General features: G+C 39.5%; 1 protein-coding gene across 5 annotated transcripts in view; it reads left to right on the top strand.

The window, feature by feature from the left end:
- CHCHD3 (coiled-coil-helix-coiled-coil-helix domain containing 3) overlaps nucleotides 1-25504 on the top strand; it is a 298150-nt gene that overhangs the window by 103742 nt on the left and 168904 nt on the right. The window lies entirely within an intron of this gene.

Consider the following 25504-nt stretch of genomic DNA (forward strand, 5'->3'; position numbering starts at 1 on the left):
TGTGCCAGCTTTTAGTGTTGATCATATGATTCATGTTCTCTTTGCTCAGATTTTGATTTTTGCCTTTTACAAGTAGCATGCAGTTTAGGTTTAACCATCAAGGACATTAAAGGCAGGTAACTCCGGAAGTGTTGAAGTAAAGACCAACACACAGACATACACACATGTTTCATGCCTGAAGGATTGTGGTCTGTTTGCTTTTTTTCCCCTTTGCCTTTAGTTTTATTGCCTTTCAAACCGCAGGGGTCAGCAATCTAGGTTTCTTTCTCTCGTTGCTGGCAGCTACCAGATGTTAGTCTGGAAAACTCTGGCATAGGTGAGTAAGGTTTGATCAGCCATTCTCTGGGGTTTAGGGAAGAGGAAAAGTAGAGCCAGAGCTTTGGGGAACAGTCTTTTCTAACAGAATTTTTTTAAAGAAAAATATTTTTTTAATCTTTTTAAAGATTACATAGACATGTTTTTGTTGTTGTTGTTGTCTTTGAAAGGATTATTAATAGATAGAAGAAAGTTTAAAAGGCACCCATCAATCTGTCTGTCTTTCTGATATAACCATGATTTACGCTGGTGTGTGTTTTCCTCCAGATTATTTTTTTCCTGGGCTTTTTACATATTGAAGAGTTTAGAGAATGCTATATATGGTGTTAAGCCTCATGAACATTTTCCTGTGTCACTGAACATTTTTCTGAAATGTAGCCTTTAATGGCTGATACTATTCTGTCTTTTGTATTCAAGATAATTGACTAAGCAATTTCTTATTGTTATTTAATAGATAAAAGTGGAGCTGCTCTGGTTAAAACCTGGAGTGTTGACTGCTTAGCTCCTACTTCAGCCTTCCTAGAAACCCAGATGTAACTTCTTGGAACTTTTTGTCTTCATTGGAGCACAGTTGGGAACTTACTGGACAGGGAAAATGGGACCATGGAGTAGAGAACTTTGAATGCAAGAGTGAGGGGGATTTTCCTAGTCGCATAGGCAACTGGGAAACATGAAAACTTAATAAGAAAAGGGCCAATTTCTAGTCTCTCCCATTCTTTACCTTGGTCATTTCTTTGAAAGGTTAACCCATGACTAGCTGCAAATAAAGAACATGAAAGGAAGTCCATGTATAATGAATCAGTTTCTTCAGTGACATATCTGGGGTCCAGGCTGCATGGGCAAATAGTGAAGCCAGAATAGAGGTGGTAGACTAAGAAAGAAATGTCAGTGGACTGACTGGCAGCTGCCCTGAGAACAGTACATGCATTCAATGGAACTAAAGGAATAAGAGAGGTGGAAGCAAAGTCAGTCATTGGGAAAGGGGAATAATTTCAGAATTAAAGACAGTAAGTTTTGAGTAATTCAACTGAAAATTACATCTGTTGTACCTCTAAGCTGAAGGCTTTTTGAGGAAAAAATGTCAGGTCAGTGGGTGGTTGAAAGGTCATTTCCATGCATAGTAAAGACATCAAATTTGGAATTTGGAATAGGAGTGTAGTGGAGGGGGTTAATAGCACTCATGTTTGAGACAGGTGCAGCACAATTCTTAGTTTCCAGCGGGCAGAAGAATACATTGGTTGGTATTTCCCTTTGCCTCCCAGCTTTTACCCTTTTGAATCTTATCTTTGAAACACCCTTTCTCTACCTCTTTTTGCCTGAATTTGGACATACTGCCTTGTTCTCTTGGTTCATGGAGACAAGCAAGATTCAAAAACTCAAAAAACTCATCAAATGTATACACACGCTCGGCTTAGACATAGAACAAGTTTTCACAAAAAAATGCGAAAGTATCAAAAGATTTGTTATTCAACATAAGATATTAAGCAACATATTTTGATTGGAAGAGCATATCTGCAGTCCGATCTCTCGTTTTTACCTAATGAATCTTGTCTATTGTCTGTCTTTATTTACTCACAACTCCTGTATTTCAGCATCTGTTGTAATATTGGCCAAACAGAGCCTCAGAGCACTTAGGGAATAAATGTAAAATTTATGCCATAGGATGACAGCTGATTCAAAGAGTCCCTTCCTGCCCAGACATTTGCTTGGTCTGCCATGGCCACAGCAACATGGCTGCCTGTGGCATTTAGTTACTGGGTAATTCCCAATTTGTTTGCCAGATTTCTCTCTTTATTGTTGTTGTTATTTGTTATTATGGAAGACATACATATTTATGGGGTAAAGATTAGAAAATAAATACAGAGAGATACTAAAACCCCTCAGTGCACCACAATTCAGAGATAATTACTGTTAACATTTTGGTTCATTGTTTTTCTATTCCTATTTCCTTCCCATGAAGTTGGTATAAAACATTTGATTTCATATGTATAACTATGTTTCTCCGAACATAGATAGTAGTATATACAGTTTTATATAACTCTTACAATAACCTTCACATTAAAACATTTAGGCCGTGTGGTAAAAGTTTTTATATCAATAAATATGTTTTTGTGTGGTCGCATTTTAATGGTTGTATTTCACTGAGTTTTCTACTAATTCTTAAATTAATACAAAAATATAGAACATTTGGAAAATATAAAAATTACAAAGAAAATCAGTATTACTCTAATTCTGTCATCTGTCATTAATGTTTAGAGGTATAAAGTTCTCCCTGCCTTCCCCGTATGTTTGTATTTTATACATGCTTTAAGGCTTTAGATTATGCATCCCACCACCCTCCAAACCAGTACTGTGTGGTCTGGACAGCATTCACAAGCCTGCTGTTATATGTTAGTTCCTCGGTCCCCAGCTGGAGAGGTGGCATCTTCAGTACCCATAATTGATGTGGAAGTCACCCCAAGGAGGTTAGCATTGCGCCCCTGTGTGTGGAGGGCCTGTATTGCTGCCATTCTTAATTATAAGACGTGAGACTCTTTGAGTGATGGCCAGCCATTGCTCGGTTCCTCTTTATTTAGAACTCAAATGTTGCAGCCTGCAGGAAAGTAAAGATTGGGTTTCAGACATATGAAGTAATTAAAAAGTTGTCTTTCAGGAGAACGGGGGTGAAGGCAGGGGAGCTGATGTGATGTTGGGGCTGTGAAAGAAAACGATTCCCACCGCTTACCTCACACCCCCTGCATCTTTCTGGCCCACTAACAGTTGACATTTAGGTTTCTGTCTCCTTAGATGTGAGTCCCGGCTTTTTCTTCCCACAGTTGTTTTAGCAGCTAGCTTTATTGAAGCTCTTTGAAGGCCAAAGTCACGATGGCCCTGTTGTTGAAGTTTTAAAATAGGATCAGATCAAAACTTTCCCCTTTGGAAGAATTGCTTTAGCCGGGGAAGCTGTTAATCCCACTCTAGATTTTGGAAGAGTACCAGCCCCTTCCTCTACTCAGCACTGAGCGGTGCCAGCATTTTAATCAGTTGACTTTATCCAGAGGCTTTGGAAGAGGCAGTCTACTGATAATGATTTTACCTGCATGAAAATGCTAAAAGCAGCTCATATTCAAAATATGCTTCTTAGGAGCAGTAAAGCATCTCTGTAGAGAATGAAGACTGATTAAAAGGACAGGACCAAGGAATTTGTAAAGTTAATGCAACTTGATTATACGTGTGTTTTAAAGATCTTATATGTGTAATCTCATATTTGCTGTCATTAGATCTCTTTTTGAAATTGAAGAGTAGTAGGTTGGTTTTTCTGACTTTGCAATTATATTTTCTTTTTAAAATGCCATTTAAAATGTTGACTCATTCTTTTTTCATGTCTGGTTACATTATGCTGGTTTAATGTTAGATTTTTTTTAATTTTTAATTTTTTTATTATTTAAAAAAATTTAAGTAGAGACAAAGTCTTGCTATGGATCTTGAACTCCTGGCTCAAGTGATCCTTCTGCCTTGGTCTCCCAGAGTGTTGGGATCATAGTCATGAGCCACGTATTTCTTGTTATCACAGAACTATGTAGTATTTTCTTTTTAAATCTAAATGTTAAAATAAGTCTCAGTTTACTTACAGCAATATTTACTTCAATATTCTGGAGTTTATAAATGTACATGTGAGATAGTTTCATTACTCTTTGGACAAATGTTTTATTGAATGCTTACTGTATGAAAAATACTTTGTTAGGTACTAATGATCTATAAATGAAAGACAAAATCCTGTCCTTGAGGAATAAAATGTGGAAGAAAGATACATTTAAAATAATGTTTAAAAATGCGAAGTCTTTTATAGAGCCATGTTACTTATAGTCTTGTGAGAATTCTCACTTTTGTGAAAGCCAGGACTTTGTCTTTCTTTTAACTAATTGCTATGTCTGCATTTATTTATTCAACACATAATAGAGTGCCTAATATATGCCAGTGCTGAGCAAACAGTAAGCAGTCAGTAAAGATATTGTTGATTGAATAAATGGCTAATTGAATCTACCCAAGCCCTGGAAATAGGAGGAGAGGAAGTGGGAAAAACAGAGAAGATTTTTCTGGAGAAGGGACCCCTGAGCTGAATCTTGAAATATGAGTAGGATTTGCTCCCAAGGTTGAGTAGTGGGATGAAACAGCTTCGGGTATTGCAGGCAAAAGCATGGAAGCATGGGGACAGTGGGATACTACTAGAAGTTGCTGAGTGAGAAGCCTCGTGGTAGTTAGAAGGTAGCTTGTTCTTTAAGTGTGTGAGTGTGTGTGTGTGTGTGTGTGTGACACGTATGCAGGGGGTTCATAACTTAGCCCTTGTCTGGCACGGCCCTAGGTCCTGTTTGTTATTGGTAGCTGATTGCCACAAAAAGTCTCCTTTGTCAGTCTTATGGTCTTTATTTTAACATTAATGCTGGTCAGTGGTTGTTTCTAAGCTGCAAAAGAGAGGGTGTATAAAGAGACATGTCTGACCCCCTATCCCTTTATGGTGGAAAACCCAGTTTTTAAGTTTCTCTGAGGTCCCCTTGGCCAAGAGGGGGTCCATTTATTCAGTTGTGGGGCTTAGGGTTTGATTTTTAGCTTACACTCTAATGAAGTTTGAAGGGAAGAGCAGAGGGGGAAATGGCTGGAAGCCTAGAGACCAGTTAGAAAGCCCTGTGTTAATCCAGGTGAGAACAGGTGACACCTGAATTAGGGCCATGGAAGCAGGGATGCAGAGGAAAGATGAGGAATAGGAACTGTCTGGGAGGTAGTATTGCTAGGATTTTAGGTTTGAAGGGTTGAGGGAAACATCAAGGCTAACTACAAGCGACCTTTCTAGTATCAGCAACTTTGTATCATTTTAAATACAAAAGTTAGCAATCAATGTAAAAAATGTTTTGGGCTAAGCATATTGTGAAATCTGACTTCAGTGTATTACTGAAGAAGGTCCTGGCCCAAGATACTGCACCTGTTGTTCTGTTCAGCTCTTGGCAAGAACATTAGTCTGATCATTAGATATTTTTGTGCCTTTCTGCATTCTCCTTCATCACACATTTATTAAACACCTACTGTGTACTAGGTCCTACTTACCGGGGATGGAAGGATGAATTAGATCTGGTTGCTTTTCTTCAGAGTCTGCAGTTAAGTGTCGGGTTTGTGGGAAAGGTTGTTCTTGCCTTGTATGTTTTGTCCCAACTTAAGCTATAATCTTTGAATTTATAAAACCTTATACTGTTTAGAAAAAAAAAAAAAACAACAACAACAGTTAGAATAAAAAGGTGGGTGAATGCATAAATTTGGTTTTTGCAAATTTAAGCGGCTGTTTCTCCAAAATGTAACTTTTCATCCCCAGTTTGCCTTTTGTCCGAAATGCACCAGTGAAGCAATCAAGAAGAATTGATTAATTTTGTGCTGTGTGCCTTTCAGTTCTGTGTTTTGTTTGTGCTTCAAACTGTGACAGTCGAAATTTCTTGGTAAAAAAGAAAAAGGTTTTGAATCTGGGGTATAGAGAAAAATGACTAAATTAAAGGAAGCACCACTGCTGTCCAAGGAAGGTTCTATTCAAGGGGGAGAGGATACAACTGGGGTTGTAATTTTGAAATGATTGACAAATGGTTTATGCTGAAAAGTTTCATGTAAGAGAAGAGTAAGAGTGATCACTTGGGGTTGTTAGTATCACTAAAATTAGCCAGGTAATTGAAGTTGCAGTGTAAGCAGTGGTTTCCTGGGTTCTTTTATTGGGCATTTAAAGATAATTTTAAAAATAATTTCGCTTTTTTGGGTGCAATTTAGTACTTGGATTATAAACTCTGTTAAAACTCTCTCTCTCTGGTTATTTATGTTGTGTACTAGTTTTCTTGCCCTAGACACTAACCTCCAATTATTTGGATATGTGTAGAGTATTGTTAGTTTGCTTTGAGTTCCAAAAATGAAGTTAATGAATTTGAGCTTTTGCATTTGACAGCGATTGAAATATGGCATTTCCACATTATATTGAAAGGATTTGGGCGATTTAGGTAGTAGACATTTGCGTCAGTGTTATTGGTGAGAATAGGCTCTGGGATCCATCCGTAAGTCCCATTCTTTCTGTCTGTTGCTCCCTTAATAGCTTACCAGGAAATTCAAAGGGGAGTATCCCTCACGACAGGTGAGAGCTTCCTGTGCATTTGAACTTAGCAAAGCTAGTAGGGTTTCTGGGACAAAGCATTTGGATTCTGTTTTCTCCTTTGTGTTCTTGGTTATCATGTGTGGCCTCTACCTCCTGTGTGTTATGGCAGCATTATGATTATTAGCTGGAATGCAGACACAACCTTATGAAGAGATTGTGAACCACATTTTCTGTGGAGTAGCAGGGCAGCTTCTGGTATGTTTGCTACTGTATTGAAAAAGGAGAAACGTGTTTTGTTTCAGTTTGCCCGTCTAGGCTGTATGTTAAGATCCCAAAGAATGAATAGGACTTGAGATTACGGATTTAAACTTTGCTTGTATCCTGAAAATTTGCCCAGATGAATAGATTTCTCAGCTGTATATTGTCAGACACCCTTTCTTCATCCAGGTTGGCAGAAATGCCTAGGATCTTTTTTCTTTTCTTTTTTTTTTTTTTTTTTTGAGACAGGGTCTTGCTCGTTCCCCAGGCTGGAATGCAGTGCAGAATCATGGCTCATTGCAGCCTCAACTTCCCACCTCAGCTTCCTGAGTAGCTGGGACTGGAGTCATGTTCTATCATGCCCAGCTTATTTTATTTTATTTTGTTTTTTTTGTAAAAACAGGTCTTTGCCATGTTGCCCAGGCTGGTCTCAAACTCTTGGGCTCAGGAGATCCTCCCTCCTTTGCCTCCCAAAGTGCTGGGATCATAGGCGTAAGCCACCGCACTTGGCTGGAAATACCTAGGATCTTAACATCGCCAAATAGTCTCCCAGAAGCTCAATATCAGGCTGACCAGATACTGAGGGACCTGGATGTGGAGAACAGTGGAGTGTCCTGGTCCTGGAGGTCTCACTGCCAAACTGGGGGGCCTATCCAGTGATCATGGTGTAGGTGTGACGGCAATTTCCTTGATTTCCCTGTGATGCCTTTCTCCAAAGAACTGTCTCAGACTGCCTGACCTTTCTGACAGTGATTGGAAAAGAAGACAGCACAGTTGAGTAGAATGCTATTGATGTTTTTGGCAACAATTAGTCATATTTAAAGATAGCTAGGGGGAACAACTCTGCTTAGAATGTGTTATCATATTTTCTTTCTAAGTGTGCTTTTGAAAATTCTTCAAGTTACTTTGCAAACCAGTTGGTTCAGGGCAGTTCTTGTTGAGTGGTGTCCTCTGTGTTAGCCATAATAACTTATTGACATTCTATCACTTAGGTCATTATGGGTGTCCAGGTGAGATATGGAGAGCACTGCGTAAAAGTCTGTAGGCAACTAAGGTGCAAAGAGCTGGTTATATTCCCATCTTTTTATAATGACCTCCCATTTATTGTGAACATATTTACTTCATTGCCTGGTCTGAAATGAACTGTCATTAACACCTTGGAATTTTATTGAACTGACATCATAATCTCATTTCCTACTAAAGAGGCTAAGAAATATGGCCCTTGGTATTTGTTTTAACCTGTAACAAATTAAAAGTTAAGCGTCATCAAGTCTGTCAGTCCTTAAGAATCCCAAGTACATGTTTTGCATATTATGTTTTGAATGAGAATGTAAGGCAGATGAGCTCCTTGTATTCTTACAGTGATCTTTCCAGATTGACTTCGTGGCAAGTCACACAACTGTCAGTTCTGATACAGTTTTTGTGACTTGCTTTCAACCTATTGTGCATGGATCTGCAGTTTAGTGAAGTCAGTAGTACATTGAACAGCAGTATTGTTTATTACGTGATATACTATGTGATACACCATGTGCAGTGAGGCCTGCTTCATTTTTGTTTATTGGATGTTAAATTTTTCACAATGTCGAATATCCCAGCTCTGTATTCCTTTTATCTATCTCTGTTTTTATTGCTTAGATGTGATTCCTAAATGGCACTGAGTTATGCTTTTTCTGTTTCTTAATGTTCTGACCTGTGCCCTGATTTGGGGGTCAGGGCAGCTGGCAGCTATTTTCATGTACCCTGAAACTATTCCCTTAACCGTAAAGATATTGGCCATTTTGCTCCAATGTGACTCACTCTACTCTTTTCTCTAGTAACTATAGTTCAAGGATGACTTCTCTTGAAAATACCAAGGGGCAGAATTACCAAATGAAGTAAGGGTTCCATTCTCTAGAGAGCAGGAATCTGTTTACAAACCTGCAGTATTTATTACATACCTCATTTAGCCCATTCATCATTTTAATAGAAAAATGAGTCATTTTAGATGATTCTGAAATAATTCGAGGTAAGCTACATTGCTGCAGGCAGAATATGATTTACTTAGACAGCTCCATGCTATTTTCAAAAAAATACAGTGGAATGATCCGCACCAATAATTTATGATTACTTGTAGTAAACTTATCAAATGTCTTCATTGTCATAGAAATTTGTTGATTAGATAAAGCATTTAGAGTTTTCTAGCTAGCTTTCCCCCCTTCTTCCATGACAAATGGTTACAAAGTTCCATACTTACCTTCTGTCTGTTTCAAACACTGACTGTAAATTTAATTCCAGATTTCTGTTTAATATTTTCTTGATAAGAAAGAACACCAGTCAGTGTCATGGGCCAGTTTTATTGGAGACGATAAAACCTACTCATATATATTTTCTGTTTAGAAATTAAACTTCATCCATTTACAGTTTCTTTAGCCCAGTGTATGCATGTATTTTAAATCCTATCTTATCTAACCGTAGGTTACGTATTTGACTCTCAAGAACACAGCTAACTCATTGCCTGGAACCATATAGCTCTGAACCCTAAAGGCATCACGAAGTGATTCTATCTAGTGTCTTGAAGCTTATGAGCTTTGTTGATAACCAGCGTCATAGTAAAAGCAATATTTGATTTTAGATTTAGGGTTTTTTTTCCCCCCCCATTTAACTAAGAGCCTTTAATTCTAGTATCTCCTTGGGTGTTTGAAATGGGTAGGACAGTTATCATTCATTCCTATTAGAGATGATGCAGCAAACGTTCAAACAGACTGTGAAACCAAATGCTGCACAGAGATAAAGCCAGAGTCAAAACTCTATTCTCCTGTGCCTAGGTGATCTTATTTTGGGCACAATTTAGCCAATTTAGTTTTTTGTTGTTGTTTGTTTTTAACGTGTAATGTATTTGTTTTATTACATTAGAATGAGTGAATGGACTTTTAGGCACATGGGCAAAGCAGAAATTACTGCAGATGTAAGTAGAAAAAGCAAGTAATCATCATGCATATGATGCACACTCACAAAAGTAAAACACACACCCACACACACCCACACACCCACCCACGGCATTGTGAGCCTACTCAGCATAGAGGCAGGCAGCCTTAACCACTCTAATAGGCCTTGTGTGTTCTTGCTTAGTGAAATAATGTATGCACAATCATAATACTATTGGGGATTGAGAATAATCTGTTTACCAGCATGGATAAGAAATATTAGCACTACCATTTCCATCTAAACCATTTGCATTTAAAAAGTTCTGACATGTCAAGCCGTAAATTTCAGTATTAAAAAAAAAGTTTCTTACCTGAATCCCTGTATTAGAGAAGATACTGGTCAAAGGAAATGCTGCTTGTGTACTTTCATCAAGCCATTTTTGAATGTTCTTATTTAAAGAAAGTTTGCTATGGCCTGTCATACTTGGGAGAAGTGGTTGATATAGACACAAAAGGAACTGGTTTGTAGCAATTATCCATTCCCTTGGCCTCAAAGGAATACTAGCATATTAAGGCAAAAACTTTCTCTTCTTTTTTTGTTTTGAGATGGAGTCTTGCTCTCTTGCCCAGGATGGAGTGCAGTGGCGTGATCTCAGCCCACTGCAACCTTCTGCCTGCTGAGTTCAAGTGATTCTCCTGCCTCAGCTTTCTGAGTAGCCGGGATTACAGGCGTGTGCCACCATGCCCAGCTAATTTTTCTACTTTTAGTAAAGATGGGGTTTCACTGGGTTGGTCAGACTGGTCTCGAACTCCTCCTGACCTTGTGATCTGCCCACCTTGGCTTCCCAAAGTGCTGGGATTACAGGTGTGAGCCACCGTGCCGGCTTTCTCTTTTTTATGTCTGACATAAAGTCTTTATTTGTGGAGGAGGTAAGAGATGATTCAGTTATTTTTCTTACTTTGGATAATAAAGAAGCATTAATCTGGGAGGATGCGTGTTCAGATTACAGGTAGGCTTGCTACTAGAGTATTTTTAGGAGTTAATGTGATACACGTTAGCAATGTCTACATTACTCATGCCGTGAAATCAATCAGTTACGTATTTTCATTGAATTTTATGAGAAATTTAAAGGGATGGTATTCTGTAGGTTTGTTTGTAAAGCCAAGCTCAGAATAGAGTTTCAAAAACTATGCCATTGACCATTTTTGAGATTTGTTAAGTTTAAATTAAAAAAAAAAAAAAGGGAACAAAAAATTGGGGATGTAGTTGTATAATTGTTAATATATTCTTCAATTATACCTTCTAATTCCAAGAATGATTCTCTTGACAGCAGGTTAACTAATGTATTAAAAAATTAATTTGTTTCCAAAAAATAAGCTGTTTTCTCATAGCTCTGGTAGAATGATAGGAAAGAGCTAGTAACTGATTTTACTTTATGTCTACTATTGCAAAAAATAAAAACTGAGTATTAACATTGCTAGATTATATACGTGAGTGTGTGTGCATAATTGTGTTGCATAAAGGCAGAGACACTGTAAGAAATAAGAATTTTAAAATTCCTCTCTTAAACTTTTTACTTTGAAATAATTTTTAGCTTACAATAATGTTGTAAGAATAGTACAAAGAGCTTAACTCTGATTCATCTATTTTCAGACATTTACCACACTTTATCATTCCATTTCTGCCTACATATATTTATATCTATATTTGGGGGAGGGGAATCATTTGAGCATGGGTAGTTTACCTCTTAATACTTCTGCCTCTTAAAAATCAGTGTTTCTTACATAATCAAATCCAGTTGTCAAAATCAAGAAATTTAGCATTGATGACTATTTTAACATTTAACCCAGATTTTAATTTTTTTTTTTTTTTTTTTTTTTTTTTTGAGACGGAGTTTCACTCATGTTACCCAGGCTGGAGTGCAATGGCGCGATCTCGGCTCACCACAACCTCCGTCTCCTGGGTTTAGGCAATTCTCCTGCCTCAGCCTCCTGAGTAGCTGGGATTACAGGCACGCGCCACCGTGCCCAGCTAATTTTTTGTACTTTTAGTAGAGACGGGGTTTCACCATGTTGACCAGGATGGTCTCGATCTCTTGACCTCGTGATCCACCTGCCTCGGCCTCCCAAAGTACTGGGATTACAGGCTTGAGCCACTGCGCCCGGCCTTAATTTTGTCAATTATTTCAACAATGTTCTTTATAGCAACTATTCCTCTGGATACAGGAGACATTCTAGGATCATCTATTGCAACCATTATAGTTGTTGTGTCTTAAAACTCCACTTTAAACATGTTTTGCAAACAACAGATTAAGATGAATACTGTTGACTTCAATTTGTGCATTATTGCTGTCATTGCTAGAGTTTTAGTAAGAAGAAAGTGGAATGGGCAAATAAGAGGCGAAGAGTTTGATTCCGACCTATAGGTTAATGTTCTATATTGTGAGTGAGTTGAGGAAAAATCTGTTTTGGAAATTTTCTTTTCATGAACTAAAAATGCTTTCACGAGCTTCTGTATAGATCCAATATCTTCAAAATGCAGCAGACATTCAAGTTGTATCTTTAAATACTGTTAGAGATACTGTTAGAGAGTAAACTCTTCCTATTCTTAGACAATTTTTGAAGAATAATTTCATCTGAAATAGCCTTCTCTCTGTCCCTCCACCCTTCCCTTCCAGGTATGACTCCATGTAATTTTAGGCAAATTGCTTCCCTATCTTTATACCCTTTGTTTCCATCTTTTAAAATGAGGACAAGGTCGTTAATGAAGTTCTCTTTCAAGTCTCTTACCTTGATGAATAAATATCTAAATATAGGAGTTCTTACAGAATGCAAAGTTCCATATATGTATAAATTGAGTTTTTATAAAGTAATTTTGTTTTATGAATAGGTTACCAATTCCAGGAGTCACACTTATTTTAATTTTCTTTGGTTATTAAAAAAGGCCATTTTAGAAAAAGAAAAACAGTTAATGTTGAAAGCCTCTATTTTCTTGGTTAAATTGGATTTTTGTTATTGAATACTTATTCTGATTAGTAGAAGTGGTTTAGTCACAGGCCAGGCATAAATGCTTTTAGACAGTCACTAAATTGAAAGTGTCAACTTGAGAGAGGGATCCTTTCCTTGGAAATGGGAGCATGGGATCTTTCTGCTAATATGTGTTTGTTGGCTTAGAATGAAAACTCAGAGCTTTGTTAGGAAAATAAACTTAAATTGGCAATAACATGAGTGTGAACCTGGAGGGCATTATCCTAAGTGAAATAAACGTGATACAGAAAGACAAATACTGTGTGATCTCACTTACACGTGGAATCTAGAAAAGTTGAACTCATAGAAGCAAAGAATAGAATGGTGGTTGCCAGGGGCTGGGGGTTGGAAGAAGTAGGGAGATTTGGTTAAAGCGTACAAAGTTTCAGTAGTAAGATAGATGAATAAGTTCTGTGGATCGAATGTACAGCATTGTAACTATAGTTCTACAGTATTTTTAATAAAACTGTGTTGTATACTTGAAATTTGCCAAGGGGAATGGATCTTAAATGTTCTGAACCACATGCATGCATCATGTACATGTACACACCCAGGTGTGAGATGCGTTAATTAACTTAATTGTGGTAGTCATTTTATATTGTATATGTATATAAAGTCATCATGCTGCATACCTAAAACATGTTATTTTTACTTGTCAATTACACCTGAATAAAACTGGGAGAAAATAAAGAGCCAGTGGGGAAAATGTAATTAAGTGACCCAAATTTTTGCATCATAGTGGATTAAACAAACCCCTTTGCTATCTCTAAGCTTAAACAAAGATTCATCTTTCCAAATGCTTGGTTATTTTCCATTTCTTTCTTCAAATCATTAAAAGTTGGGTCTTTCTCTGTTACCCAGGCTGGAGTATAGTGGTTCGATCACAGCTCACCATGGCCTTGACTTCCTGGGCCCAAGTGATACTCCTGCCTCAGCCTCCCAAATACCTGGTATTACAGGTGTATACTCCCATGTCTGGCTTGCTTGCTTGCTTATTTATTTATTTATTTATTTATTTATTTATTTAATCTTTTGTAGAGATGGGGTCTCACTATGTTGCTTAGGCCGATTGTGAACTCCTGGGCTCTATCGATCCTCCTGCCCAGGCCTCCCAAAGTGCTGGGATGACAGGTGTGAGATGCTGCACCTGGGGCTCTTTTTTTTGTTTTGTTTGTTTTTTGTTTTGGCGATAGAGTCTTACTCTGTCATCCGGGCTAGAGTGCGGTGGCACCATTTTGGCTCGCTGCTACTTCTGTCCCTGGTGTTTAAGCAGTTCTCGTGCTGCCTCCTGAGTAGATGGGACTACAGGTGCATGCCACCACAGCTGGCTAATTTTTTGTAATTTTAGTAGAGATGGGGTTTCACCATGTTGGCCAGGCTGGTCCTGAACTCCTGACCTCAATGTTCTGCCTGCCTAGGCCTCCCAAAGTGCTAGGATTACAGGCATTAGCCACCACGCCTGGCCCCGTTTGTTAATTTTTAATGTGACCGTTGGATCTTCTGCCTTGCTCGTTTCTGACATTGTTTTTCTTCCTTTCTAAACACCTCCTTGCTTCATGTGAAATTTTCAGCATATGGCCAGTGGCATCTTTAGAAAGTTTCCCATCATTCCCTGTCATGCACAGGTGACAGAAGAATGTATTGGTCCTTCAAAGTGATTATTATTTTTTTACCTCCTGGATAAACTCAATATATTATAAAGAGAGTGGCTCAGTTCCAGCCCTGGAGGCATCAAAAAGAACAAGTTCTAAATAACATTCTCCTTTAGAATGCAGCATATTTTAACTGTATCTCTCCATCTTGCACATCACCACTTCCAAGCTCCGTCTCTAACTGTACATATGCTCTCAGTGTGTATTATAATATTGCTTTCCCCATCCTCTCTTCTCCGCTCTCCTCTCTTTGAATATATTTTTTTGTGAGCCTTGGGAACATGTACACTGGGCCCGTAGAGTGACACAACAAAAGCAGACTCTCGATGTAGTCAGGTTTTGTCCTTGTAAATGACATGGTACAAATGCATGCGGTGGATTAAAATATGTTCACCCTGACAGAAATCTTTTAGTTGAAGTGAAAAAGCCTCCGTCAATTCTGATTGCAACAAAGGTTGCTGCTGCGAGTGAGAGGGACTTGCCAAGACTGCAAGTTTTTCAGGCTCTGTTCTGGAGATACATTTGTTACTCGGTTCTTAGCTTTGACTTGGTTATAATCTTGTCTTGGCTTGCTCTCTTTCCAGAATACACCAGTTTTCATTTTTCTTTGGCCTTTTCTCAAGATTTATGAAGGGGGGTATTTAGCCTTTTGTCTGGCAAACAGCAAAGACTCAGTTCCTTAATCAATAATCGTAAGATAACGAGAAATTGATCTATGCCAGCTATAAACCCATCCATGCATTTCTCCCTCCCAACCCCGACCCCCGCTTTGTTTTTGAGATAGAGTTTTGCTCTGTCGCCCAGGCTGGAGCGCAGTGGCATGATCTCGGCTCACTGCAACCTTTGTCTCCTGGGTTCTGCCTCAGCCTCCTGAGTAGCTGGAATTACAGGCACCTGCCACCACATCTGGCTAATTTTTGTATTTTCAGTGGAGACAGGGTTTAACCATGTTGGCCAGGCTGGTCTTGAACTTCTGACCTCAAGTGATTCACCCACCTCAGCCTCCCAAAGTGCTGGGATTACAGGCGTGAGCCACCGTGCTTGGCCCCATCCACGCATTTCCATTATTGTCTGTTATCCTTGAGCAACTGTACATAAAATATTTTTGTCCCCACATCACTGAAGATGGGACAGAAGCAAGTGACAGACCACTGCGTATTAAAGGAACGCTCTTACAGCGCTCACAGTTCAATATGGCTGTGGGACTGTTTCTCTAGATTTGTAATACATACTTCGCAGTTGAAATGTGAGTAGAGCCTCATTTGGGAGTTAGAGCTTGTCCCGGGTGTAGGCAGAGTAATGTGATTTGAGACTACTGCCAGGTTATGCCTTTTCAAAAATAGACTTTTCACTGATTTGGTATGGCCTCCCCTTTCTTCTGTGTTTGGCCTGAAATTTTATTTCCCTCTCTCTCAAGATAGAATGAAGGGCAAGAGTGCTGGAAGTTCTGGAAGTGTTGTTTGGCAAGACCACCATTGATATACACATACGTTGCCTGGGCAAAAATGACGCTGGTTAATACTTGGGTTAGAAGGGCACATGTTCTCTTCCTCTCCCAGTTGTGGTGATACCTATTAGTTTGTCAGATGTTATTTTGCTACCTTGTCATTGTGGAAATTTCATAAGGCCTAAGCTTCTAACCTGGCAGGGCGCTGTTATTTTGGGATTTAGTTGTGCTCACGGATTGTAGTAAGACACTTACTCGTCAATAACTTAGAAATAAGAGAGAAATAGTGGTCTTGGGATAAAGCTTGAAATGTTTTCAGTGGCTTCAGAACAAAAATGGCCTGTTGCTGATGGACTGTATTAATACATCTGAGGAAAGGATGTGCCAATTGCAGTCTTTAAAACACAGTTTTAAATAAAAACCAAGTGACAAATATATCTCTAGAATATTTAATATTGTGGGACATGCTTACAATATGATGTTTAATAGAATAAATATCAGGATACTCTTTAATATCTGTATATCTCCACGGATGAAATGCTTAACAGTAAGATTGTTTTTTCTTCTTTTCTTTTGCTTATACTTTTTTTTTTTAATCATCACAGCAAGATGTGAGAATTGTTTTTCTTATACTTTAAAAATGCTTTTCTATGTTTACTCAAGTCTCTGAAATGAATAAGTATTAATTTACAAAATGCATTTTCAGCCATTAATTGTTATTTAGAAAAGAGTTCAATGTATACAAAGAAAGAAGAGATTGTGAAAGACAAGGAATGGTTGTTCTCCTCTGCCCTGGTGTAATAACTCTGGCCCTCGTAGGTCTCTGCCTTTTGCGGAGATGTTTATAATAAGCCCTCTTAACCTCCTGCCCGTCATACATTCAGGCTGTAAGTCTTATCAAATAGCCATCCTATTACAATTTAGCTTTCCAGATACTTGGTCTGCAGAAAGAGCATGCCTTAGCAGGAGGTCTCACGTGCCTGTTCTTTCAGGCAGATTTAATTCTTATTTTAAAGCAATAATTTGGCCCATTGGTTGATTCATGAGTCTGTGGAAATTTCTCAGCCTATTGACAAACTGGTCTTCCAAATGTGTAATACTAAGTTCACCCAGAGTAATTCCTCACCTTTTGATAGGTGGCCTGAAGTTGTTTCTAGTAATAGCTCCTGTACCATATGCCAGCTGGTCTTTTCATTGTCAAAACTTTATTGAAGAAAGAAAATTGAGGGCTGGGTGTGGTGGCTCATGCCTGTAATCCCAGCACTATGAGTGGCTGAGGTAGGTGGATCACCTGAGGTCAGGAGCTTGAGACCAGCCTGACCAACATGGCAAAACCCCATCTCTACTAAAAATACAAAAATTAGCTGGGCACAGTGGCACAAGCCTATAATCCCAGCTACTCAGCAGGCTGAGGCAGGAGAATCGCTTGAATCCAGGAAGCAGAGGTTGCAGTGAGCTGAGATCGTGCCACTGCAATGTTGCCTGGGTGACAGAGTGAGATTCTGTCTCAAAAAAAGGAAAAAAAAAAAAAAGGAAATAAAATTAAGAAGGGTGTACCCCAGGGGGTGTGCCCAGGGATGCCCAGTGAGGTGAGACCCTGATCAGATTGGAGTGGCGCATTCATTTCCCAGTTTTGCCCCACCATTCTATTGCTATTTTAGGGCCCTAGTTCCTTACTTTCCCTTTTTTTGGAGGTTGGGCACCCTTGGAATAGACAGGGTCAACTTGCCTTGCACAATCACTGTACTTCTTATTAGACCTTGAAGAGATCTTAGTAAGTCACCCTATCTAATCTCTACCTTCTCTTTGTGAAGAAAGAGGCCAAGGACTTTTGGGAATCAACAGAGTCAGAACCAGCCTCCAAGTCTCCAGGTACCCTTTCTAGGGTGTTTTTCAGTCTTTGTGATGGTTTTCAGAGAGGCTCTCAGGATTGCTGGCAGAGAACAAGAAGGCAGGGATCTTTCTGCTCATTTGGGCTGGCTTGGGATTAGCAGTTGCACTGAGGGTGGGGAGGCTCTCCCCTTCTGCCGGGTAAGCACACAGAGGGCATTTAGGGTAGATCGCTCTTTAGAAGATGTATGGAGATGTGTGTTTGTTTTTATGTTCTCTCCTATTCTCTAATATGTTGCAGTTTTCTTAGCGGCCCTTTCCACCATTTACCTACCTGCTCATCTAAGAGCCTAAGTGGCTGGGCAAAGATTAATGACATAACTTCCTAGATAGTGAAACTGATGCTTTATGCCGTAATCTCTCTTGAATGATGAGGAGAAGGCCCAGACTATTTATCAGTTATCCTCAAGACCACTATTATAATGAGCGAGATAGTGAGTAAGTATCTCCAGCCTCTCTGTATTCTTACTTGAAACAAAGAGGCAGAAATATGGTCACTGACTACAGAGAATGATGATCATTGATAGACCCCATTCTGTCATTATAATGATATTATATTGTACTTATATGGAATTATAATAAAGGTCTTACAATTTGTAACATGACTTGCCTATCATAACCAATGCCCATTGTTTTAGCAAGAGTGGGTGTGGTTTTTCTTCTGGCTCTTCTTTATGTCTATACTGATGTGTGTTTATGTATGTATTTGACTTACATTTCCATTCATTCAAGAATTATATATATAGGACCTACTATATGCTAGGTACTGTGGTCTATATGCTGGATATACATAAAAATATATGTATAAAACATCTTTTCCTCAATAGAGCTTATTTTTCAGTAAGAGGAATTGGTATATACCATGCTAATGCTGCTGTCTGAAATAGGGGATTAGGCAGAATGGAATTGGGAATAAAGGAATGAAAATAGTTAACTCAGTATTTAGTGCTGTAATTTAATTTCTTGATCATGATTTTGTGCCACTCTACACCTATAGAGTGCTTTGTAATTATTTTATTTCATTTTGGACAGTTTTGACCTGAGTCAGGAAATAATGCTTTTAAAAACATTCTTTAAAACTCGAATAAATTAAACACTATGTAAATACATCGGCTTAATATTAGATAAATCTATGTAGCTCAGGGTTTTCCAGAGAGACAAATCTTTTGTATGTGTGTGTATCTGTGCGTGTGTGCACACACATCATAGAGATTGATCAATTGATTTTAAGAAACTGGCTTATGTGATTGTTGGGACTGTCAAGTCTGTAATCTTCAGGGCAGGCCAAGAGGCTTCAGATTCACGGGAGACTTAATGTTGCAGTCTTCGGTCTGAGGCAGAATTCCCTATTCCTTAGAGAACCTTAGTCTTTTTCTCTTAGGGACTTCAGCTGACTTGATGAAGCTCAACAAAGTTTTCCCCTTGGTGCAAAAATTTATTCAGGCTCTGCTGAGTCCTTTCTAAACAGGCTGACCTTGGGTTTCCCTCTTGTAGAATCCACTTTGAGCAAGAATCCCGCTAAGTCAGTTTTGGGAAAACCCCCTAAGGTTGTTATCTAACCACCTTGGATATTATCACCCTGGCCTGCCTTCAGCAATGATCCTATTAAGTCAGCTTAGAAAATCTTTATCCGTGATGTTTCCTCTTGATACTTTTCCATTTGCTAACCCTCACCCTGCTCCTTGGTTATAAATTCCTGCTCTTCCCTGTTAGAGTTAGAATTGAGCCAGCCTCCCCCACTCACTGCAAGACCTCACTGGATTTGTTCCTATACCCATTGCCATGGCCCCTCTTGAATAACGTCTGCTCTGCTCTCTTAACAAGTATCATGACCAACTTTTTCTTTAACAGGCCCATCCGTATTGTAAAAGGTAATGTCTTATTCAAAGTCTGAAGATTTAAATTTTAATCATATAAAAAAAATAAAAAACCAAAACCAAAACCCAGCTAGACTGGCATTTGACCAAACATCTGGATAGCGTAGTCTAGTTGATGTACATTGAATAACCTGTGAAAGCAATTGTCTCCACTTTCTAGATGAAAAAACTAACAGGTACTTTTTGCCCTGCATTCCGGATGATGTTATAGAAAGCTAAGGAATCATGTTGGTAACATGCACACCAATGGCTGTAGAGGACAGACGTGTCTGCTTTGTTTACGATCATGGGTGTGGGTCTTTTCTGCATAGGTAGGGAACAACAGTTGATTGAGGAGTGTCTTCCAGCACACCCCCCAACAACCCCCTCACCCACACACACAGCCCCGAGGGAAAAAGACTCCTTTCCAGCTTGACATTGTTGGTGATATGCCCAGCCACGCAGTGTGATAGTTTGGAACTTATAATTTCCCTGGGCTCAGCCCAGAGGCCCATTTAGAGAAGGACCTGCACCGACCCCAGTTGCAATTACCTTTTTTGATGGCTTCCCACTTTGCAGTTCTTTGATGTTTTTGCTCAGACAGGAAAGCTATCTCTGTGGTACATGGTGTGGCCTCCATTTTTGAGGAATTTTGTGGAAGACAAGGGCATGGAGCCGAGGTACAGGCAGTCTGTGTTCTGGGTTGTTTTATCTGAGCAGGACCACAATGAGCCTCCATCAGCGCATGCTGTATGGAAGTCTAGAGGTGCAGGCAGATGACGAGGGATGTCCACTGCATGCAGAATGGAGATTTCTTTTCTCCTCGGCCCCTCAGTGGGACAGCTGCTGTCCTGGTGGCTTTTCTGGGCAGGATTTTGTGGAATGTTGGAAATTGCACCCTCTGAGGAATTGAGCCTGCCGCTAGGGGCTCCCCTGGTCTCTGAACATTGTAGAGCCGGTTTTTTGTTGAGATGCTGAAGACAGCACAGGTGAGGGCTGTGGTGGCACCAGATTGGCATTGCCACATGCCTTTACCTCTCAATCACTTCTCCAAAATTTCTTTCTGGATGGTTGCCTGAGGTTAATCCCTGACCCTGTCTCCACAAAGGACGTGGATTCTGCCAGCTGTGACAGTCTCTTCCACATTCTCCTAAACTGGCAGGAAAGCAAAATGTCTAGTGTCCTGGCCATAAGCTTCCTCTTGTAACAGGGCCATGTAATAGGACATAGGTGACAAAATGTTGCCATGCCTTGATTCATTCAGTAGGATAGCAGGCCATGGGTTTTGTGCTCCTCTGCACCAGGTGGTGTGTCAGGAGATGGGGACACAAGATGGAGCATAGTCCTTGCTCTCAAGAAGCTTAGAGTGGCTGTCATACACACCAAAGCAAGATGGACCCCTACGTGCCTCGGAAGCGTGCGGCGGGCCTGCTGCTGCTGCCCTAACCCTCCCCCTGCCTGTCTCTCTGCCTGGGACATCCTCCTCTGCTTTCCACCCCACCTCTCAGCCCTCTTTTAAACTTTGCTTTTCATTTCAACCCATAGCATAAATATCTCCTTCTTCATAAAGCCTTCCTGATTTCCTAACACAGAAATGATCACAGTCTTCTCCATATTTTCAAACTCTTTCATGACTCTTTTATTGCCAGGGCAACCCGATAATTTATCATCTCAACTGGGAAAGTGAAAGGAGACACTGTTAATTATACGAGGACAACACACATAAACTGGGATGTTCCAGGCAAACCAAGACATATAGTCATCCTACTTATGACCTTAACTCTTGTTTGAGTGACATACAGTCTGGCCAAGTATGGCCATGTTCAAATGTGAAGCCCATTGTTGGGGTGGGAAAGGCAGAAGTTACTTCTATTTGTATTTCCATACTGGGATTTGCATGCAACAGGGACTCACCAATTCTTCCTGAATGGAATTTATGCAGTTCACCATATATGTCCTAAGTTGAGCAGACCTGCTGGGACCTCCAGGATAGCTGGCAGGGAGAAGAGAATCAGTCTGAATAGGCAGAGCTGGGGCCAGCGAGGCTCAGCTGTGGAATGGCTCCTTTGAGTTGTCCAGTGGTCCATTCTTGGTATAATGGCTATTTGGTTGCATCATGGGGGCTGTCTTTGGTCAAGCTAAGGCCAGATGTGTTCTATTAGGTGAGCATGAAGTCAGGGCGTCCCTTAGGGCAGTCTGGAAGATGGTGGAGCTGTGGTTCCTGGGTGGACATAGGAGCCTCCTCGCAGGGAGAAGTAGAGCCTCCCTGATAGTAGACAGGTGACAGCCTCTGTTTCTCCATGCTGCGGCTGATACTTTGAGTCTTCATTACATCTCAGTACCTCCTGGCAATATATTAAATTCACAGCTTTGGAGAAGGTTATAATCACATAGTAAGGCTGCAGAAAGTTATGTAGAGTGAAGGACTCTATAAGGCTCGTTTTATAGACTAGTTGTCACCGAGGAATTTCCTTGATGAAGAGCCTGGATGACATTAGTTCATGGACTTTTACATATAAATGAAGGACTTGCTGTTTAAACAGTCCTTTTCACTGGCCAGAGTAGGCAGCTATTGGCATAATGAAGTGAGGTATTGAATATAATATCGAGTTTATTACCACATGGTTCTGAAATAAGTAAATAATGGATACATTGACTTCCACTTAATAGATGGCTGTAAGAGACCTCTTTAGAACACTTCAAAGGTCTTTTTAAAAGTGCAGCATTTTACTGCTACCTCCCCTGTTGTTATAATTCTTTAGTGCCTTGGGGCCAACTCCCATTGGAAAGGTGGACACTTAAAATCCTTTTGTGGGTAATGAACATTTGGCTTTCCTGCAGCCAATAATTTAGACTCCAGTGGAAAGTTGTTAGTACGAACTTTTGAGCCTACAATATTATAACAGTTTCATCAGACACCTGTGATCAGCAAACTCTATATGGCCTACGTTTATTGTATTTGCTATGAAAGTGAACTTCCCATCTGTCTATTCAGGACTGGCTTGAGTGTTTTCCTTTCTTTAGTTAAAAATCCCTTAGGCTTGATATTAGCTCCTTAGACAGGATTGTTTACTGTTTAATCCTTTCATACACTTACTGTCCTTCACTGGCTCTTGTAAAATCTATGGCCAACTTTTAAACTGGTGAATTTTGTGCCATTCATCAATTGTGGATGTAGGTATAAAAGAAAGAGCTGTACGTTTTTAGGGTCGAGGATCTCAAGTCTGGCTGGTCATTAAAGTCCCCCTGCTGAACTTTTAGAGTGTATAAATGCCCCAGTGGATTCAGACTTACAGGGTGGGACCTAGGCATGTATATTTTTAAAATATGCCATTCTAATGCTTAACCCTCGACGTGAAAAGCGGATTAAGGACACGAAGGAGGCAAGACGTCATTCTCCTCTTGTTGCTGGTTGGCAGTCCAGAGGTTGAGACGGCTTTGGTCATAGCCTAGCAAGCCCGCTGGTTGGTGCCAAGGCCTCTGTGCTCAACGCACTTTCAAGATTCCTCCATGTTGTATGATAGGGAAATCTGTGTTAAGCATGTATGTAGCAGTCATGCTCTTCATATAGTTTTTTAGGAAAATATTTCTATTCATCTCTCCTCTTGATGCCACCTTCTTCCTATTAGGTCTTAGAGAAGAGAGCACTGACTTTAGAGACAAAAGATGTAATTTATGGGCTCTTCAACTAATGAGCTTGTCATGTTTAGCTAGTCACTTCACTTATCTGAGCTTCAGTTTCCTCTTCTCTAAAGTCAAGATGGTATTTTCGTTATCGCTTTCTTGGTAGGATCAAATGAGGCAATGTATTAATATAAGCAAGCACTTTGTAAAACTACACATTCTCTATTTCTTGATAAATGTATTTTTGATATCCAATCATGTAGCTTAGCTACAGATGTATGTTCAGGGAAATGCATCATTAGGCAATTTTGTTGTTGTGTCAGCATGATATGATGTACTTACACAAACCTAGATGGTATATCCTACTACATACCTAGGGTATGTGGTATAACCATGCACAATCACCATCCAATATGCAGTGTGTCATTGACCAAAGTGTGTATGTGAAGCACATATATACTTCATATGTGTGTTTCCCACAGTGGCTGGATCAGTACACCTCGTCCAGGTGGTTGATCAACAAATATTCCCGACAGGTTATAGAAAGGAGATTCTTAGAGTAGTGATGCATTTCTATTGCCTCTTTCGAAATTACTTTCTTCTCCCGGCACCCACCTGTAAAGCCAGGGCCTCTATTCCTTGATTCATTCCTAGAAAATAGGATTTCTTTTGCCGAAAGTTAGTATTTAGTTTTGGAGACCCACCAGTTGATGTGTGGAGTTTCCTCCTTGGCCTTTTCAACAGTTTAATTGGGATCATGTTCTTAAAACAATGTTTCACTATTTCTGATTTTCCTAATTATCATGCAGATAAACAGTGGGGATCATGACATTAGAATAAGTGAGTGGCTTATGATTTTTGCCTCAGAAAGAGAAACTCTTGCTGTTTTTCTCTCCCCTTGAGCAACACAGCAGTAATGAATGAGCAGGTCCAGACTACTTTGTGATAGATGGTTAATGGTGCTGTGCCTCAGCCAACAGGCCTGTTTCCCCAGCATCTGTCACAATTCAGAGTCATTAGCATACCTTTAATGGTTTCTTTTCAAAATAATTTCTACTAGGGCATTTAGAATGCATCAAGGAAAAATATTGAGTTGTAGAGATGAGAAATTTTAAATGTAGACAAATGGTTTTCATTCCCTCGGATGTAATTTTGATAAAATCAAGAAACCACAGAGCAGCATACTATAGAGTATAACATAATTCACAGCATTTTATGTGCTATCTGGGAATTCCTTTTTCAGGCTTTCTAAAATAGTTAATGAAAAAAAAAAAACCCTTCTTTAAAAAAATAACAAATGTAATGTAAAAAATTTTTAAAAATTGCTGTTTGCCAGCACCCTTAACTCCACAAGAGTCTTCCTCCTGTTTGTGTGGATGGCCTGTTGGCTGTCTTACCCACTCCGTCTTGGAGTCAATCAGGGAATCAAATAAGTTGACAAATATTTTGTAAGGTATATACCATTTTTACTAATACTGGTAAATATTAGGCTCGTTGTTTATTTAGTTATGAGGGGCAGATCTTCAGAGAAGCAAATTAAGGCACATCTTTTTCCTAAAATGTCAAGGATGAGTGAGAGAAGGTCCTTATTAGATTTTTATCATGCATTTACTGTGACTTATTTATTATAATTTCAACTTTTATTTTGGATTTGAGGCTACATTGTACATGTTTGTTACATGGGTATATTACATGATGCTGAGGTTTAGCATGCAGTTGATCCCATCACCCAGGTAGTGAATGTAGTACCTAACAGTTAGTTTTTCACTATGACGTATTTCTTTAAAAAAGCCAAATGACCACTTTACTTTTTAAAGATGCAAATCATTGTGTACTTTTTTTTTTTTTTTTTTTTTTTTTTGAGATAGAGTCTCACTCTGTCACCTAGGCTGGAGTGCAGTAGTGCAATCTTGGCTCACTGAAACCTCCACCTCCCGGGTTCAAGGGATTCTCCTGCCTCAGCCTCCTGAGTAGCTGGGACTAAATGCATGCACCACCACACCCAGCTGATTTTTCTATTTTTAGTAGAGACTGGGTTTCACATGTTGACCAGGATGGTCTCGATCTGTTGACTTTGTGATCCGCCTGCTTTGGCCTCCCAAAGTGCTGGGATTACAGGCGTGAGCCACCGTTCCCCGCCCAATGTGCACTTTTATCATAGTTATTTGAATAATAGTTTCTTATATTTGCCAAGGATGCTCTTTTTTTATATTTACTTACATATTTTTTTCATATTTAATGTTTTACAACAGAATATGAAGAGGGCAGGACACAAAGTATACCGTATTCCTAAACACAACTGAGAACCTCCTGGAGGAAAGGTGATATGGTCAGGTTTATACAGCTGACCATTGGAAGGGCCAGAGCTTCTAACTTGTGTCTTTTCTAGTGTTTTAGCCCTTTTGTGCTACTCTGGAATGGCCTTGGTAGCCTTA

The sequence above is a fragment of the Sapajus apella genome, unplaced genomic scaffold, assembly GCF_009761245.1.
Source record: "Sapajus apella isolate SASKATOON/1434 unplaced genomic scaffold, GSC_monkey_1.0 scaffold7, whole genome shotgun sequence".
Lineage (NCBI taxonomy): Eukaryota > Metazoa > Chordata > Mammalia > Primates > Cebidae > Sapajus > Sapajus apella.